This window comes from Vicugna pacos, chromosome 17, assembly GCF_048564905.1.
Source record: "Vicugna pacos chromosome 17, VicPac4, whole genome shotgun sequence".
In the NCBI taxonomy this organism is placed as follows: Eukaryota; Metazoa; Chordata; class Mammalia; order Artiodactyla; family Camelidae; genus Vicugna; species Vicugna pacos.
In genome coordinates, this window is record NC_133003.1 from 31,980,708 (window position 1) to 31,997,622 (window position 16,915).

General features: G+C 43.7%; 1 protein-coding gene across 3 annotated transcripts in view; it reads right to left on the minus strand.

Moving 5' to 3' along the window:
• Window positions 1-16,915, minus strand: part of CADPS (calcium dependent secretion activator) — a 414,447-nt gene that overhangs the window by 264,964 nt on the left and 132,568 nt on the right. The gene's annotated exons all lie outside the window — the stretch shown is intronic.

Here is a 16,915-nt window from a genome sequence, read left to right on the forward strand (position 1 = left end):
AGAAGCAGCTCCCAAGATGGGCAGGAGGGGTAAGATTTCAAAAGGCGGCAAAGGGAAACACGCTGAGTCAGGGCATTCTAGGTGGAGGGAACAGCAGAAGCGAAGGACGGTGGTAGGAAAACCCAGAGCAACTTTCAAAGGATGACGCACAGTCTGGTTTGACCACAGGGTAATACTGGTCAAAAAGAGTCACGAGCATTTTAACAGGGAACCAATATGGATTCTTCTTTAGACTAGAGTCCCAGACGGGCCCCTTGTTTGCTACTTTTGGAGTGAAGATGTGCTTTGACTGTCCTGTGCAATATATATTTTTAATCAAAACGTGTACCTTCGCTTAAAAATCTGTAAGACCTGTCAACAATGGGCCCATCATTCTGCTGGAGCTGGAGCTGACTGGCGTCTCTGTTTGTTGAGGTGTTTATTCTCCAGTTGGTCGCAACCCCTACCAACAACACATTGCACACCAAGGGAAAAAAGGAAGTTGTGACTTATTGTCAATATTTTCTTATGATGGAGAACCGTTATCTCCCAGAAGATGCCTGGTTGTGTTGCGTTTTGTTCTTAGACGGAGGGTCATGAAAAATGAAGCTGAACTTTCTTGCAACAGACTCACTTCACTCATTTCTATGAACACTGTCAGCATTTGAGATCATGACCCCTGCGCTTTAAACAGGGAAAGATTTTAAACACTGTTTTGGGAGGGGGTGACATGACCAAAATCATATCCCAGTTTGGGCATGAGAAACCATGCCAGATGGAAAAGAACAGGGCTCAGAGACAGAGCAGAGTGAGCATGTGGCCATAGTACGGCAGACCCAAGTTCACAGGGACACGGTCTGAACCAGGCTCGGACACGTGATGGTGGACTGGGCGGCGACTCAGATGCAGGGCTGAAGGAGATGACATTTTGAGGGCTTGAGTTTAGCTTCCTGACCGTCTGACATCGGAAATTGGAAAATGAGAAGGAACCGGTGTGCTGAGGTGAGGGATGAGCTTATTTTGAATACGTGTTGTTAAGGATACTGGGCAGGTTAGTTGGAAATGTGAGACTGGGGCATATGGAGAGGCTGAAGCAAAGGATGGGGGAATTGGGAATCACTTGAAAGGAGAGTCACCAAGGCTGAGAGACTGTATGTAGAGAAGGCAGAAGTCTGTGTAAGAACCACAGGAAGAGCGACATTTAGCAGTGTCTTAGGCTGTTTAAGCTGCTATAAAAATGCCATAAATTGAATGGCTTATAAACAGCAGAAACTGATTTCTCCCAGTCCTGGAAGCTGGGAAGCCCGAGATCAAGGCACTGGCAGGTTCCCTGTCTGGTGAGGACCTACCTCCTGGCTCACGGATGGCCACCACCCTCCGAGTCCTCACACAGCAGAAGGGGGACACGGGAGCTCTCCGGGATCTCTTTTATAAGGATGCCACCCTTACGACCTAATCATCTCCCAAAGGCCCTGCCTCCAAGTACCATCACATGGGGGACTGGGTCTCAACTCATGAATTTGGCGGGACACATTCAATCTATGGCAAGGAGCCAGGAGGAGACCATGAAGGAGTCAGAGAAAAGGAGTTAAAATGAGAGCAGAGCAGGATGACAGGTGGGGCGCAGGGAAGCTCAAGATACAAGGCTGCAGCCTGAGACAGAACCACTCAATTCAGAGGATGCCTTGGGGGTCATGCCAGATTCAGAGGGTTAAAGGAGAGAGTTGAAGAGTGAAGTCATGTCATGGTCACCCTTAGAACCATCACTATCTCTTCTTGTTTCTAGAACAATCATGGCCTCTCAGCAGATAATCTGATCTTTACTCACCTCTCTAATATCATCTTGGGTTGCTCCCTTCCTCACTTTAAAACAATATATATATTTTCTTTTTTTTCATTGAAGTAGAGTTGACTTACAATATTATATTTGGCTTAGACGTACAATCTAGTGATTTGATATTTTTACAGATCACACTTCATACAAAGTTATTATAAAATAATGGCCATCTTTCCTGTGCCATATATGACATTCTCGTCAACTTCTTTATTTTCTCACTGGTACATTGCACCTCTTAATCCCCTTCACCTAATTCGCCCCTCCCTGCCCTGCTCTTCCCTCTGGTAACAACTAGTTTGTGCTCTGTACCTGTGAGTCTGTTCCTATTTTATCTGCTTATCAGTTTTTGGTTTTTTTTTTTTAGATTCCACACATATGTGACAACATACAGTATTTATCTTTCTCTGACTTACTGCACCAAGTATAATATACTCCAGGTTCATCTATGTTATTGCAAATAGTGAGATTTTATTCTTTTTTATGGCTGAGTGATATCTCATTGCATATACACACACCACATCTTCTTTATTCATTCATCTGTTGATGGACACTTAGGCTGTTTCCGTATCTTGGCTCCTATAAATAATGCCACTATGAACAATGAGACACATACATCTTTTTGAATTACTGTTTTCATTTTCTTCGGATAAATACCACAAGTGGAATTGCTAAATCGTATGGCAGTTCTGTTTTTAATTTTTTGAGGCACTTCCATACTGTTCTCCATAGTGGCTGCACCAGCTTACATTTCCACCAAGAGTAATATGAAGGCTCCCTTTTCTCCACTTCCTCGCCAACATTCATTATTTTTAGTCTTTCTGATGAAAGCCATCTTACAGGTGTGCGGAGATATCTCATTGTGGTTTTGACTTGCATTTCCCTGATGATGAATGATGCTGAGTTTTGGGTTTTCCTCGCATTTCTTGAACAACAAGCTTTTCCCCGTCCAGAGTCCTTACACTTCCTCTTCCCTCTGTCAGGAATACTCAGTCCCTTTCTATTTCCATGCCGGTTCCTCTCCATCCTTCAGGTCTCAGCTTAAATTCACTTCCTCAGAGAGGTCCTCCTGACCACTTTATCTAAAGTAGTACTTATTTCCTCCCACCCATTATTCTTTATCACACGATCTGTTCATTTCCTTCCCGGTCATTCTGATGAGCCAGGATTATTTTGTGCACTCATTGGTTCACTTTTTTTTTTTTCATTGTCTGTTTCTCACCCTGAGTTGTAAGCTACACACTACAGGGACACAGCCAGTATCTGTCATTCCCATCAATGGTACCCCCAACACCAGGCATCACACCGAGCGCAGAGCAGATTTTCAGTACATATTTGTATGATGCTGGGGTTAGGAGTCTGCAAACCATTTTCCCCCCAGATTTGCCAGCTGTGATAGGCTCTGACAATAGAGGAAGGCTGCAGGGTGGAAGAGAGAGAAGGGACGTGCTTCCTTCTGTTTGCTTCTGTCAGTGTGAGTTGCACCCCAGCGAAACATCTCCTTCCTGGCAGGGGCGGTGCCTTCTCTCAGCAGTAGCTGAAGCCAGTGTGTGAAGTTTTCATCACTTGCGTCTCCCTCAGAGAAACCGGTGTCCCCTCTTCAGAGGTCTGGGTACCAGCCTCTGAGCTCGGGGACACCAGCATCAGTGCCCAGCACCCTCCTCAGAGGTCAGGGTTTCAGCTCTGTGTATCCTTCTTCCTTAAGCTTCTAAGTGAATCATTCCAACGTGTTTCCCTTGTTCCCTCAAACTTTAGGTGTGGTGGCTGCTTCCCGTAATTGCCGCCTCTATGATACTTTCCGGTTCTCTCTGTATCATCACATTTACTTATTTAACAACTTTTAGCCATTCTCTGTATTAAATCCTCTCTGTTCAAATACCTAGACTGGTTTCTGTCTTCTGACTGGCCCTGACCAATACAGGCAGACAGCCACACAGCAGTGGGTGTGCAGCCTAATGGAGCAGGTCTCCACCATGCTGGGGGTGGCGGGGGGGAGGTGACGCAGAGAGAGGAAGGCCTGCTGGCAAAGGGAGTCAGTTCCTTTCTTTAGCAGATCACCCAAAACAATGAGGAGACGGAGGTGAAACCCCTACCCGACAGTGAAGGCGTTCTGCAGCAGGAGAGGGAAGGCAGAGACCCAGCGAGAGACAGAATGACCTCTGCTAATTAGTACCGCACTGGGAAGATGGGGCCACGCCTGTCTGTATCTGTGTCTTGGTCCAGAGAGGCATTAGCATCAATCAGGGGCCGGGGAGGGGGGCTGACCGACCAGAACGGGGCTCTTTGCCCAGTGAGGACATTCTGATGGATTACACTTCCAGGGCCCCTCCTACTTTCATCCTTGAATGTGGAAACTGGCCTTCTATAATAATGCCTGACATATGTACAGGGCTTTTGAGTTAACAACACATTTTTATAGATTGTCTGATTCAGTCTTCACAAGAACTCGGAGAGTTGTAGCAAGGCAGTCAAATACATGAGCTTTGGAGACACAAAGACTTGGATTCGAATCTTGCCTCAATCACTTCCTAGGTTGGGCTAGGGGTCTTGGGCAAGTTACTTAAATATTTTAATCCTTAGCTTCCTCTTTTTCTCAAGTGGACACCCTAGCATCATCCAGCTCCTGGGGCTGTTCTACTGGTTGGGAGAGAGGAAGTACACAAAGCACTTAGCACACTGCCTGATACAATAAATGTTCAATAACGCCTGCTGTGACATCACGGATGATGTCAACCTTGGGGAGGTGAATTTATTTGCCCAAAGTCACTAAGTGATGAATGCAGGCCTCACACTTGTCTTTGCACTCAAGTTCCTTCACGCTTGCAGTAGCACCCTTGTTCTGGAAGCCTCGCTGCAAGGGGCCAGGCCTCTTGCCCACCCAGGATGTCCTGCGCAGGCAGCATCCCACACACAGATTCTGATGCGTGGATACCTGCTCAAAGGCAGCTCCCGGGACCCCTCTCCCTCGTAAGTGTGAGCTGGCCCCAGCGTCGCCGTCCTATGTGGGTGTGAGTCAGGGTTTCTCTTCTCACCCCGCTGGGCCTCTGTTTCCTCAAGGAGGATGCTCACCTCTTATGTCAGTGGTTCTGTTTCCTCTGCCTGCACTTCGGCATCACCTGGGGAGCTTTTGAAAAACATACTGATATCTGGGTTCTCACTCCCAGAGATTCGGATGTAGCTGAACTGAGCTGTGGTCTAGACATTGGTCATTAAGAAAAAATCCTCTTGGGGCTACTGTCAAGCCAGGGTCAATCAGTATTGTATAGGTCAGGGGTGGACAAACGAGAGCCCAAGGGCCAAATCCGGCCCATGGCTGTTCTTATAAATAACACAGTTTTATTGGAACCCAGGCGCACGTGTTTGTTTACATATTCTCTGAAGCTGCTTTGGCACAATTAAAGCAGCGTTGAGTGGTTTCAACAGAGACCATATGGCCGGCCAAGCCTAAAATATTTATTAAATGATCCTTTATAGAAAAAGTTTGCCAACCCCTTATCCTAAAAGTCTGTATGATCTCTGTGGGTCTTCTGTCCTACTGTGGATCTATGATTCCCATCTGAGAAATCAGATAATACAGTCAACCTAGAGAAATGATTTTTAAACTTTCTGGACCACAGCCCAGAGTAAGAAACACAACTTCTATCTATGGTGGTTTGGAAAAATGTGTCTTCAAAGTCTTTCATAGGCTTCCCTTCAAGAGATGGAGCCGAATTCTTCTCTTGAGGGCGGGCTGGGCTCAACGATCTGCTTCTAAGGAAGAGAATTCAGCGGAAGAGCTGATTTCTGACTTTGGAGACTGGGTCATACAAAGGCATCGTGGTTCCCATCTTGATTGTCCTCCCTCTTGGATTCCTCCAGGGATGGAATTCGATAATGCAGCTCAGGCATTTGGCACAGTGTCTGGTACACAGTAAGGGCTCCTTCATAAATCTTGGTTCTCATTTCAACGATCATAACTCCATCCCTGATAGTGGCTCGCTCCTATTAGGGATGAGTTTTGCATTGGAAAGGAAGGAATGGGGCAGCCAATGCTATGACTCACTGGTGTCATTAACGTGGGGAATTCTAGGGCTAACACTATAATCTCTGTTTCCTTCTTACCATGCCTCTGGCAAGGCAGCGTGCTTACACTTCACATGCTAAGTCTCCTTCCATCCTCACAGGAACACTACCAAAGTGGTACCATTATTATCCTCAGTTGAGGTGGGAGAATGGAGCACAGAATTTTTAAGTGATGTCCTCAAGGCTGCACAGCTAATGAGTGGTAGATGCAGAATGGGAACTGTTCGTTGGATCCCAGAAACTGCAGTCTCGCTCACATTCTAAGACAAGAGAGAGCAGCTATTTGGGGGAAAAGTTATCATTTCTAATGTTGGTAGTTGTGGAAAGTGGTGGGTCCAGGACTGAAAAATGCCAGTACAGGGGCCCAGAGCTATCCCCACTTAAAGGCACAGCTATGAACAGAACATGGATAGAAGAACAGCTCCTGGTCTCTGCAAAAGACCATGAGACCACTGGGGAGTCTCTCTGAAGAGTCCGAGGGCAAAGAGATGCTTGTCATCTAATTTCAGAGCAGATCCCTGCAGGCTCACACCTGCAGGCACTGCCTTGGGGCACAGAAAGGTGCTTCACAGAATGACTAAGAACTAGAACACAGCCTCCTGTTCCCCAGCACAGGAAGGCGGGCTTATTTATTCATTAATCATTCATTCATCCAAACATTTGAATGCCTATTACATGTCAAGGACTGTGGGAGACGCGAAGATAAATAAAACATGGTCTCTGCCTTTAAGGATGGTAAAGACCACGGCTCAAGCAACCAGTGACAGTGCTAAGGGCTGAGCCTGATAGAGGGAGAATGAAGACAGTGCAGTGGGGCTCAGCTCGGGGTGGGGGGGCTCCCCAGGATGTCACAGAGGAGGAGGGCCCTGGGGAGACCAGCTGAGCTGTATCAAGAAATAAATGGACTGGTGGTGATGAGACCAGAGAGGAGGGAACACACAGGAAAAATATGCACCCAGGAGTACCTCTTGACTGACTGGATGGAAGCGAAAGAAATGCAGGAGTTACTGGGATGATTTTAAGTCTGTATTTGGCAATCTCTGTCCAAGAGAATGTTCTGTGATGATAGAAACATTTTATCTGCATGGTTCAATACGGCAGCTGCCCGTCGCAGGTAACCTACTGAACACTTCAAATGTGGCTAGTGCAACTGAGGAGTTAAAAGTTTTAGATCCTTCTCATGAATGTAAATTTAAAGCTCTTTACATAAATTTTCTCATTTCATTCTCACAATGATCCCATGCAACAGGTTCCACCCTTAGCTCCATTTCACAGATGAAGAAACTGAGGCACAGAGAAGTGAAGCCACTTGACCAGGAGGACATGGCCTGTAAGTGGAATCTGAGCTGAGACATCCTGGCCCAAGAGCCTGAACTCTCACCCGCTTCACCATCAGGACAGCATCCTGCTCTTACAAACCTTTTTGTTGAGACAACCCCGTTAGGTAACAAATACAATAAAAGCTCGTGCGATTTTGACAGTAGAATTTTTGACAAGGTATTAAGGCAGGCTTGCCTTTAAATGAATTCATGTGTGAATATCCTGATTCAACTGTTTTGGTAAATCGATAAAACTCTGCGGAGATGGCTCACGTCTCCAGCTGAGTGACTCCACTTAATGAATGTTGATAATGTATTAAACCGCTTAAGGGATGCCAAGCATTTTGCTACCGGAAGTCACTTAATCCAGAAAGGGATCTCTCAGTGGGAAGGGAGGATGGTTCTGGAGTTAATTTTAGGAAAAGGAGTGGGTATTGTTTTGATGTCCAGCACAGGGAGCGGGCAATAGCACTGACAGCTGGATACTGTTGTATAGATGCTAGAAAGCCCCTGGGGGCATCCTCCTCCAGTCCTCAAAGATTGCTGACATTTGGCTTGTCCCACACCGGGACGCTGAAATTGAGTTCGGACTCCAGTTTCTTCTCCAGTGGGTAACAGCAAGACGAAGAGAGGGATCGTAGATGCGACAGACCCTAGGGAGGGAGTCAGAATGAATTACGGGGCTCAAAATAGATTTGAATCGGTGGCTCCTGGGGTAGTGTGGGGCAGCTACGGGAAACTGGCAAGGTCACATAACGTGTGCCCCTAAGACGAAAGGCAGGCAAATCATACGGAGGTGAAATGCCAGGTCCTATTTTCCCTTAGCTGCAAAAGGTGAAAATTTGAAAGATGAGTAAAGACGTGCAAGGAGCCAGTGGCGTACGTAAGCACAATGTTCAATCCCGTTGACCCATTGTTACAGCAAAGCGCGTCCCTTTGCAAGACCCCTTCATCTAGAACTGGGCGTCCGGAAGTGAATTCCTGGCACCGTGGAGAAGTTTTAGCTAAGGGATGCCAGATCACGCTGGAGGAGTTAACTCTAACTTCATTCATTCCTTTTACCCGTTTATTGGACACCTGTACTGTGTCAGGCAAGAGTTTAGGTACTGAACGAATTCAATGAGGTCTCTACTTCCTTAGAGCTAATATTCTAGTGGAGAAAGAAGGCAATAAAGAGGAAAAGTAAACCAAGAAGACAATTACAGATCATTATACCTGTGCTGCAGCAAATAAAATAGGATGTAATGATACTGTGGTCCCATTGAGTAGGGACGTTTTCTCTTGACCTGAGTGATGAAGAGTAACTCCATTCTTTACTCTCAGGGAACAGTCCTTCCCTGCCCTGTGAATCTGCTCTACCAATCACTCCGGCCAAACTGTAGCTGGGAGATGCATGTCTGAACAATGCTCATGCGAGTATATGTTTCACTTCGATTTGACTCATTCTTTTTTCCATTTCACTCCCATATGCTTTAATGATACCTAAGGAAATTGGCTGGTATCCATCAGGGTTCAATTTATTTCAACTACTGTTTTCTTTCTTCACTTTTTTGCCTCCCACTAAGATCCCTAATTTGGTCTTCCTTTCATCTGCCCGGCTTTCTCTCATCTGCCCGCTCTGGTGGTGCTAATGATGATGGATTTGTTACACGGAAATTCAGGTAATGATAATGGATGAGTGCTAGGGATGGAGAATGGCTTTCTCCTCTAGTATAAAGCTAATACCAGCCAGACACAGCACTCTCGAACTTCCGAAAAGGTGCCACAAATTCTAGCAGGCACAGGAGGATCTGGTACTAAACAGTACTTGATAGTGTTTGTTTTTTACATGATTTGTAGGTGTCCTGTAGACTGACAACTTTTCAGTCAGTGTACAAACTGTAGCTTGGAAAGACCCCTTTCCCCCCTTCACTGTACCACTTCTGGGAAGTCCAGTAAGATAACTTTTAATGAAGTCAGCAAAGTAGAAGAACCAAGACCATAGAAAAGCCCCATATAAATTAACCCAGCCCAGCACATCTGCACTTTGATGATGTTTGGGAGTCCAGATTGGTATTTAAAATAGTCTGTGACAGAAGTCATATTTCTATGAGTAAGGCAGGAGAGTTGCTCTGGGAGAAAATTGGTAAAAATCAGTCTCCTTTGCTATGTTTTCTTCCTTCATTGGATGGTAGCCTTTGCAGGATTCCTTCACCACGTGTGTCATGGGCTCTAATTCCAGGAAGGTAACACTGGCTGGGGTGAGGTCATTTGGGGTTCCCCTCTGCCCTCAAGGCAGCATCCTTATCCTTATAGGCAGCTGAGCACACTGAAGGATTCTCCTCCTTTGTCCAAAAATACCCATCTCCTCCCGCTCACTCTTCTCTCCTCAGTTCCTCCTCATTTCCCAACAGAGAGGCATGAGAGGGGGCCTCCCTGACTCCCCTCCAACCCACTCTGCTTTAACAGAATGTCTGTCTTCCCGTGGTGGTCTCCCTGCATGTCTGCCCAAATCTCCTTTTATTACAAGGACAACAGTCATACTGCCTTGGGGACCCCCCTAGTGATGTCACTTTGACTTGATTACCTCTGTGAAGTCTTTATCTCCAAATAAGGTTATATTTACTTTTAATATGAGTTTTCCCCAGGGAAACAATCCACCCCTTAACAAGAATTATATCACTTTGCATCCATGACACACAACCCAGTGCCGGAATGTGGTAGGCGCTTAGTAAACACTTCCTGAATGAATGAAAAGATCACAAGGTGATAATGGGCCCTGAAGGCAAAGAACTGGGTTAGTGATTTTCCATAAAGAAGGATGATGGGATAAGGCTTTGCTGTCAGTTACATTGGCCTTTAGCCCCATGTGGCTACTGAGCACCGGGAATACGGCTAGTCCAAATAGGGTTGTACTGTAACAGCAAAACACAGCCTAGATTTCAAAGACTTGATTAAAAGAAGAGGAGGCAAGGGGACTTAGTCCATCGTTCAAATAATTTTTATATTCATTACACTGTTGAAATAATGTTTTGGCTGTACTGGGTAAAATAAAACATATTATTAAAATTAAAAGTACTTGCTTATTTTTACTTTGAATGTGACTACCAGAAATTTTAAAATAACATATATAGCTTGCATCATATTTGTACTGGACAGGATTGGTATAAGGAGAGTTTGGAGCATAGAGAAAGGGTTGAAGTGGGGACAGGAAGGAAAAGGTAGCCAGAAAATAATAATAACAATAATAATAATAATAATAATAACAACAATAATAATAATATTTGTGTGTATTGGTATGTATGTCTGTATATTGCCAATTGGGTGTATATGTGTGTGTATATATATATATAATAATAATTATTATTATTATTATGCATCCATCCCTGTGCTAAGTACTGTATGTGTAAAATCTTATTTAATCTTCACGACCTAATGTGGTGGGTGTTATTACTGTTACCTCCATTTCACAGATAAGGAAAGAGAAGTACCCGGAGATCAGGACACCTGCCGAAGGACACCGCAAGTGATCATTTAAAGCCAGCCATCCTGGCCCCAACGCCCACTCCCCAATGCCCTGCTTCCTTTTTGTGAGAGAGCGCTATCTATTTGTAGAAGGCAAAAGCTCTGAAAGGAGCCAAAGCCTGAGTCAGGGCAGGTAGAATCCTGTAGGAACTACCTTCCCAGGCTTTGTGAGGATGCAGCCTAATCAGATACAGTGAAGGAGAACTCGGCGGAGTCACTTGTGACCCTGCTATAATTTTCCCCACTGTGGGATCAATGATGCAGCACAAAGCCAAGCGGCTGTGGCACCTGCAGTCGCAGATCAGGAGGAAGAAAGGAGGCAGGGGTGTGGTAAGCACATCTCAGGCAAGCCCCAGGGACTGGCGCGGGGCAGAGAGCAAGTGCAGACGGGACAATTAGCTCACAGCCTCTCTCTGCCCGGGCTCCGCCCCCCAGGAAGAAAGCTCTGTGGGATGCGAGGAAATGAGCTCCAAGACCAGATACACCTTCCCTTTCACTGCAAAGGCGTTTGAAGGTACTCACAAGAGCTAACTCAGAGTGGCCAGATTCTGTATTCCAGCATCCTACCATTCATACTGGCTTTAATGGGGTTATCTCCAGCTCCTGCTCAAACAGAGAGGGGCGTGTCCAAGCAAGAGTGTGACAAATCAGGTCCCTCCCTCCTCTCCTCTTCTCTTCCCCGTAACCCTGGTCCCTCCGGGAAGGGAAACAAAACAAAACTACACGTTTTCACCAGCGTTCAGACTTGAATCCCCACTCCCCAAACTTACTAAGTATCGGAACTTGGAAAGACTGTTTGTCTCCAAGATGCGGTTTCCTTGAGTTTTATTTAATGCATACCATCAGAGGGTTGTCGCTTATTATTAAATTAGATACTGTATATGAAGCAGGTGGCCCAGTAACTAATTCAGACATTCAGTAACTATTTGTTTCCCTCCTACTAGGTGCCAGATCTCGTGTTATTGTTCCTTGAGTAGATTCCTTAGGTGCCAGCCCAGACCTACTGAATCAGAATCTCTCAGGCGCAGCCTGGGAACCTGATTTTCAACACGTTCCCAGGTGACTCTGAGGATAACCAGTGAGGCCGGAGAACCCCATACTTTCCCTGCTAACATGGGTAGTGATAATTATTACTTTATTTCACTTCATAAAAAGTCTCAAGAACAGAGATTTATCTTTCTCCCTCTCCTCACTCCTTATGAGCACTCAGGATTGAGTGAACGATTCCATCCTGTGATGCTTCGAGGTGGTTCTCAATCTTGGTTGCACATTAGAATCAACTGGGTGGGGGGGCAGGGGGAGCTTTTTAAGAAATACTGATTCCTGGGCTCTACTTTAGACGAACTGAAATAGACTTTTCAGTGGTGGGGCCAGGGAATTGATTTTTCCTTTAAATTGGGGTATAAGTACACAAATCTTAAATGGACAGCTCCATGAATTTTCATATAGAGATCTAATGATTTAACCGCCATCTAGATCAAGATCTGAAACACTGCCAGCCATCTAGGAAGCTGCTTCATGCCTCTCCTAGTCAGTAACACACCTTACCCGTACAACCTCTCACGGATGTATTTGCAAAATCTACATATAGCTAGGTTTGAGAATCGCTAATTTAAATTCTAGACCATTGGGCATTCCACCTTTGCCTCGTCCCACCGCATTTGCGACCTCGTCTTTGAGTAATTTCTTCATGAGGTGATAGAGAACAGAAAATAATGGGATGAATCTTAATTAAGCTAATTATCAGGGCAAAGCACGAATGCAATGCTTTCCATCTAACCCAAGCTTATCATCGCTGCCCACCCATGGTCATCGCTTTCCTCAGTTCCTGACTTCTGACTTCCTGTGTGCCTGTTTCATCACGCTGTCAGGATCCCCCTGTGAACTGCTACCTTTCTGAGGTTTGTGCCCCTCCCAGGAAGCCAGCCTCTGGTATCAGCTGCAGTGGGAAAGCAAACAAGAAACAAGGTGGAGGCTCTTAATTTCTTTTGCACCAAGAATTCCTTGGCCCAGACTGATGAAATCTATAGACTCCTTCTCATCATCATGTTTCTAAATTCCTACAATAAGATACGCGGGATTACCAAGACAACTAACTATGTTGATATACAGATATCAAAACAGTTTCCAACATCATCTGTAACAAACGTGCTTATTTAATAACTCATTAAATAACAAGATCTAGCAACGAATCTAAGATCTGGGGTAATTCTGATGTAGTGATGAATGTAAACAGTATTTCAAGTAGCAACTATGAAGATAATACGAAAGCATTTGTTAATATCAGTATACTTTGTTGCCTCCATTTATAACTGAATTAAATCCTAAGTTTCAGGTAAAGGCTAGTAAAAATAAAGATGTAATTTTTGTCCCAGCTGAGTTCACAGACCTCACAAATTCAACTTATGGACTCCTCCTTAAGTCCTCCCAAGTCCCCTGAGTGAGACAGTCTCAAATTCTGTCTTACTGGGACTTTCCGGATCAGAAGTCATCAGCTAGTGAGGGTGATTAGCTGGGCCAGCTTGGTCGTATTACCTACACGAAAGCTGAGAGCTGGAGAGATCAAGTGACTGTCCAGGGTCACACTGCTCGCTGGTCAGGGCGATGCAATTCCAGGTCTTTCCCCACGTCAACACTCCTCACAGGGTAGAATAACCTGATTGTCCTCTTGGCTTGTACCAGGTTTGCACAGGATTTGCTATTACTTATTTATTACATTATGTATTCATAGCATTGCTTTCTATTCTATTCTATTCTATGCATTTCTTTGCTGATAAGCAATACGGAAACCTTTTTCATATGCTTATGGCACATTGTATTTACTCAATGTTTGTGTCCTTTGGTTACTTCTCTGTTTGGGTTATATGCATGTTTTTTAGATGAATGAAAACAGAAGCCTTGGTGCTCACCTCCGCATTTCATTGAACCAATTTTGCATCCTTCGGTTGATTAGTTAAGAGTTGAATCATTGCTACTTACACATCATATGAACAGTTAAAACTTTTTTGGGCAGGAAGGTAGGTCTAAATAAAGACACTTAAAAAATACGTAAACTACGGTTGGAATGCAACTTGGCTCAATTCTCTGACTTCACTGGAGATGTGTGGCCCTATTTCCCTGAGTCCTTGAACAGTCTGCTCAGAAACTGTGCTCTACAGCAGTTCTCTGATATAACTCGGTATTAATCACCATCGCTTTGAACAAGGAGGAACTGGCCAGAAAGGTTAAGACTCAAGGTCATAAAGTTAATGGATGGAAATGAGCCAACATCAAACCAGGCCAATTCTGAGAATCCTAGAGTTGTAATGTCAGGACCTCCTCGGAGTGAAGGAATTGCTAATGATGCTGTAGCCTTGCATCACAGCTCGACTGTTGCTCATTTTCTCCTTTATATCGTAGTAATAGCACTGGCCACCATTTATTGAGCTTTTTACCAAGGCCAGGCACTGAATTTTGTATGTGTTACCTCCTTTAATCCTCATTACAACTCTGTAACATAACGGGCATCTATTTCATTGCTCTGGATTTTTTTCTCTCTTGTCTGCACCAATCCTCTTTCTCCTGGAAAAGAGCAACAGTTTCCTCTGGGGGGATGACTTCTCCCTCACTGCTCAGTCATGGTGACATCTGTCCGTTAAGGAGCCTTGTCAAGGAGGGATATTGTGACCCAACCCTGACCGGTATTACTCTCCAGGGATCTGAAGTCTTTCTGTTAGACTGGATTCTTCTCAGGGGTTGTGACCCCAGTGGGGCTTTTCATTAGGTCCTGCTACTTAGATCCCTAGAGCCACCTGGCTTTCTGCCTTTTCTGAACCTAGAAAATGGCTAGGTGCTAATATGGCTATTTCTTTGATTCTCTGAATTTTCCATATCCTTGCAACATCTTCACCTTTGGTTAAATCAACCAGAGTAAACGTATATTTGTGTTAGTCCCATTGTACAGATGAGGTAATGGAGGCTCGTCCAACTGGTAAGTTAACAAGCTGGGAACTACCCAAATCCTGTTCCATACCAAAAAGCTCTTCAACACTCAGACATAAGCAAGGTCACAGTTAGGTGGGACAGAGGAAAAGCAAGCAAGCAAACAAATTTTGGAAGTGTCTTTTAACATCTCTATTACAAAGTATAGTAGTTGAATTTAAAAATCCTTCTCATAATGAAGGAATTGCATATACAGCAATAGCCGTATATCATGGTTAATTAATTGCTCGTTTTTTTTACTACACAAATTCCTAATTCTAGAGAGATCATTTGGAGAACTAGAATCCCCAAGTGGCCAATTTCAGGGTCCTAACAGGGGGAGGATTTGCCCTCCCAGTTACTGCTTTGGAACTGCTCTGGAGCTGTGGTGAGTGGAGACCAGAAGTAATGCTGGGAAAGCCAGGGCTGCGATTCCAAAGGCGAAGGGAAAGAAGGGGAAAGAGATGGTTTTATGCAAAGCAAGAGACTTCTAAGGCAAAAAGCCAAAGCCGGTCTGCAAAATATCAAGTGATTCAAAGAAACCAATTAAATAGATAGAAAACCCCAAATTCACAAATCTAAACAAGATATGGTTAGGCTAGAGTCCTAATGAGAAGGTGCCCAAGATCACAACATTCTCGTCATTTCAAGTTTTTAATGATGCAAAATCTCCTGCCAGGTAGACACTTTCTCTTTTTTCTGAATCGAGCAAAGCTTTATTTGAAAAAGTAAAGTTTCTACTTACCGATTAAAAAGAGACTTGAGAGACTATAGGACCCAACACAATGTCTGGACCTCATTTGCATAGCAGTTCAAACAAACTGTAAAAAAAATGCATGCACATACACAAGAAAATGGGGAAAGATGACCACGCTTGACACTACATGATACCAAATGTTTGCTAATTTGTTTAAGGCGTGATAATGACTCTGTGGCTCTGATAATTGTTTTTTTAAAGAGTTCTTATCTTTTAAAGACATATTTTGACATATATATAGATGATAAGATGTTTGAAACTTGTCTCAAAATAATCTAAGGGGAGAGGATGTGGTGGGACAAAGACTCATTTTGTGACAGGTGATAAAAGCTGAATGATAGTTTCATGGGGGCGCCTTATACTATTCTTTTCACTTTAGCATGTGTGAGAGATTTTCCATAGCAAGAAGTTAAATATAAAGGGTGAAATGTATTTCTTAAGCTAAGTTTAGTGTTCATTTGATCATTCATTCTTTAAACTCTATATGCATTACATATATGGTTTTGCATGTATGCTAGATATGTTATGAAATTAATTTTTTTATTTAGCCAATGTCTGCAATATTTATTAGGCTCAGAATGTCCTTTGCATGAATCTCATTTCTACTCAGCTATAGAGCCTTGCACAAGCTACTTTAACTCTCTCTCTCTTAATCTCAATTTTCCCATCTTTAAAATCAAGATAATGATAAAGCACACATTTATCACATTTTTGTGACTAGTATATTGACAGCCTCTATAAAGTACTTAGCTTGGAGTCTGAGATATTATAAAAATTGAGGTGTTAACTACCACTATTATAACTATTAATAACATATAAGAACTTTGGAGGTATTTATTCATTCAACATTCATTGAATGCTTATTGTGTTTTTTATATATTTGCAAGCTTATTTTTCCACCTTAGAATACTGTAAGAAAAAGGACTTTGATAAATATGAGAATTAAGTAGTAAATTACATTTGTCTGAGTCACAAAAGATGCCATATCCATGCTGTATTCAAAGTTCAGCTTTCCTGAACCTTTGGAGTCGTTGCCACATATTAACACATGTACATTAAATATCATAAACGCTGCTTGAAGATACAGTCTTCTGAAATGAAACATTAAGACATTCTGCTTAGTAGTTTAAAATTCAGTGTAGCACTTAGAACACTATCACACCATGCAAATTCATATGTATCGCTTGTTCACAGATAAGAAAAACAAGAGGTTGCAATGCATGGTACAGCATTTCAATTTATACTACTGTAAATCTAGATCCAGTAGAGAAAGAAGGGAGAAGTTCTGGAAAAATCTAGAAAGCTTAGGATCCAGGTCCCTGAAGGGCAGTTTTTTAAAAAAAAAATGTGAGCCAGATCTTCATGTGAACTTGGAATATTCTGTATCACGTGCTTGCTACATAGTCTGACGGTTCAAAGCACTTTGCCGTTTTCTGAAAGTGGCATTACATTAGATCCTGTCACCCAAACGAGAAGGCTTTTCTGCTGCCTTCCACCGCT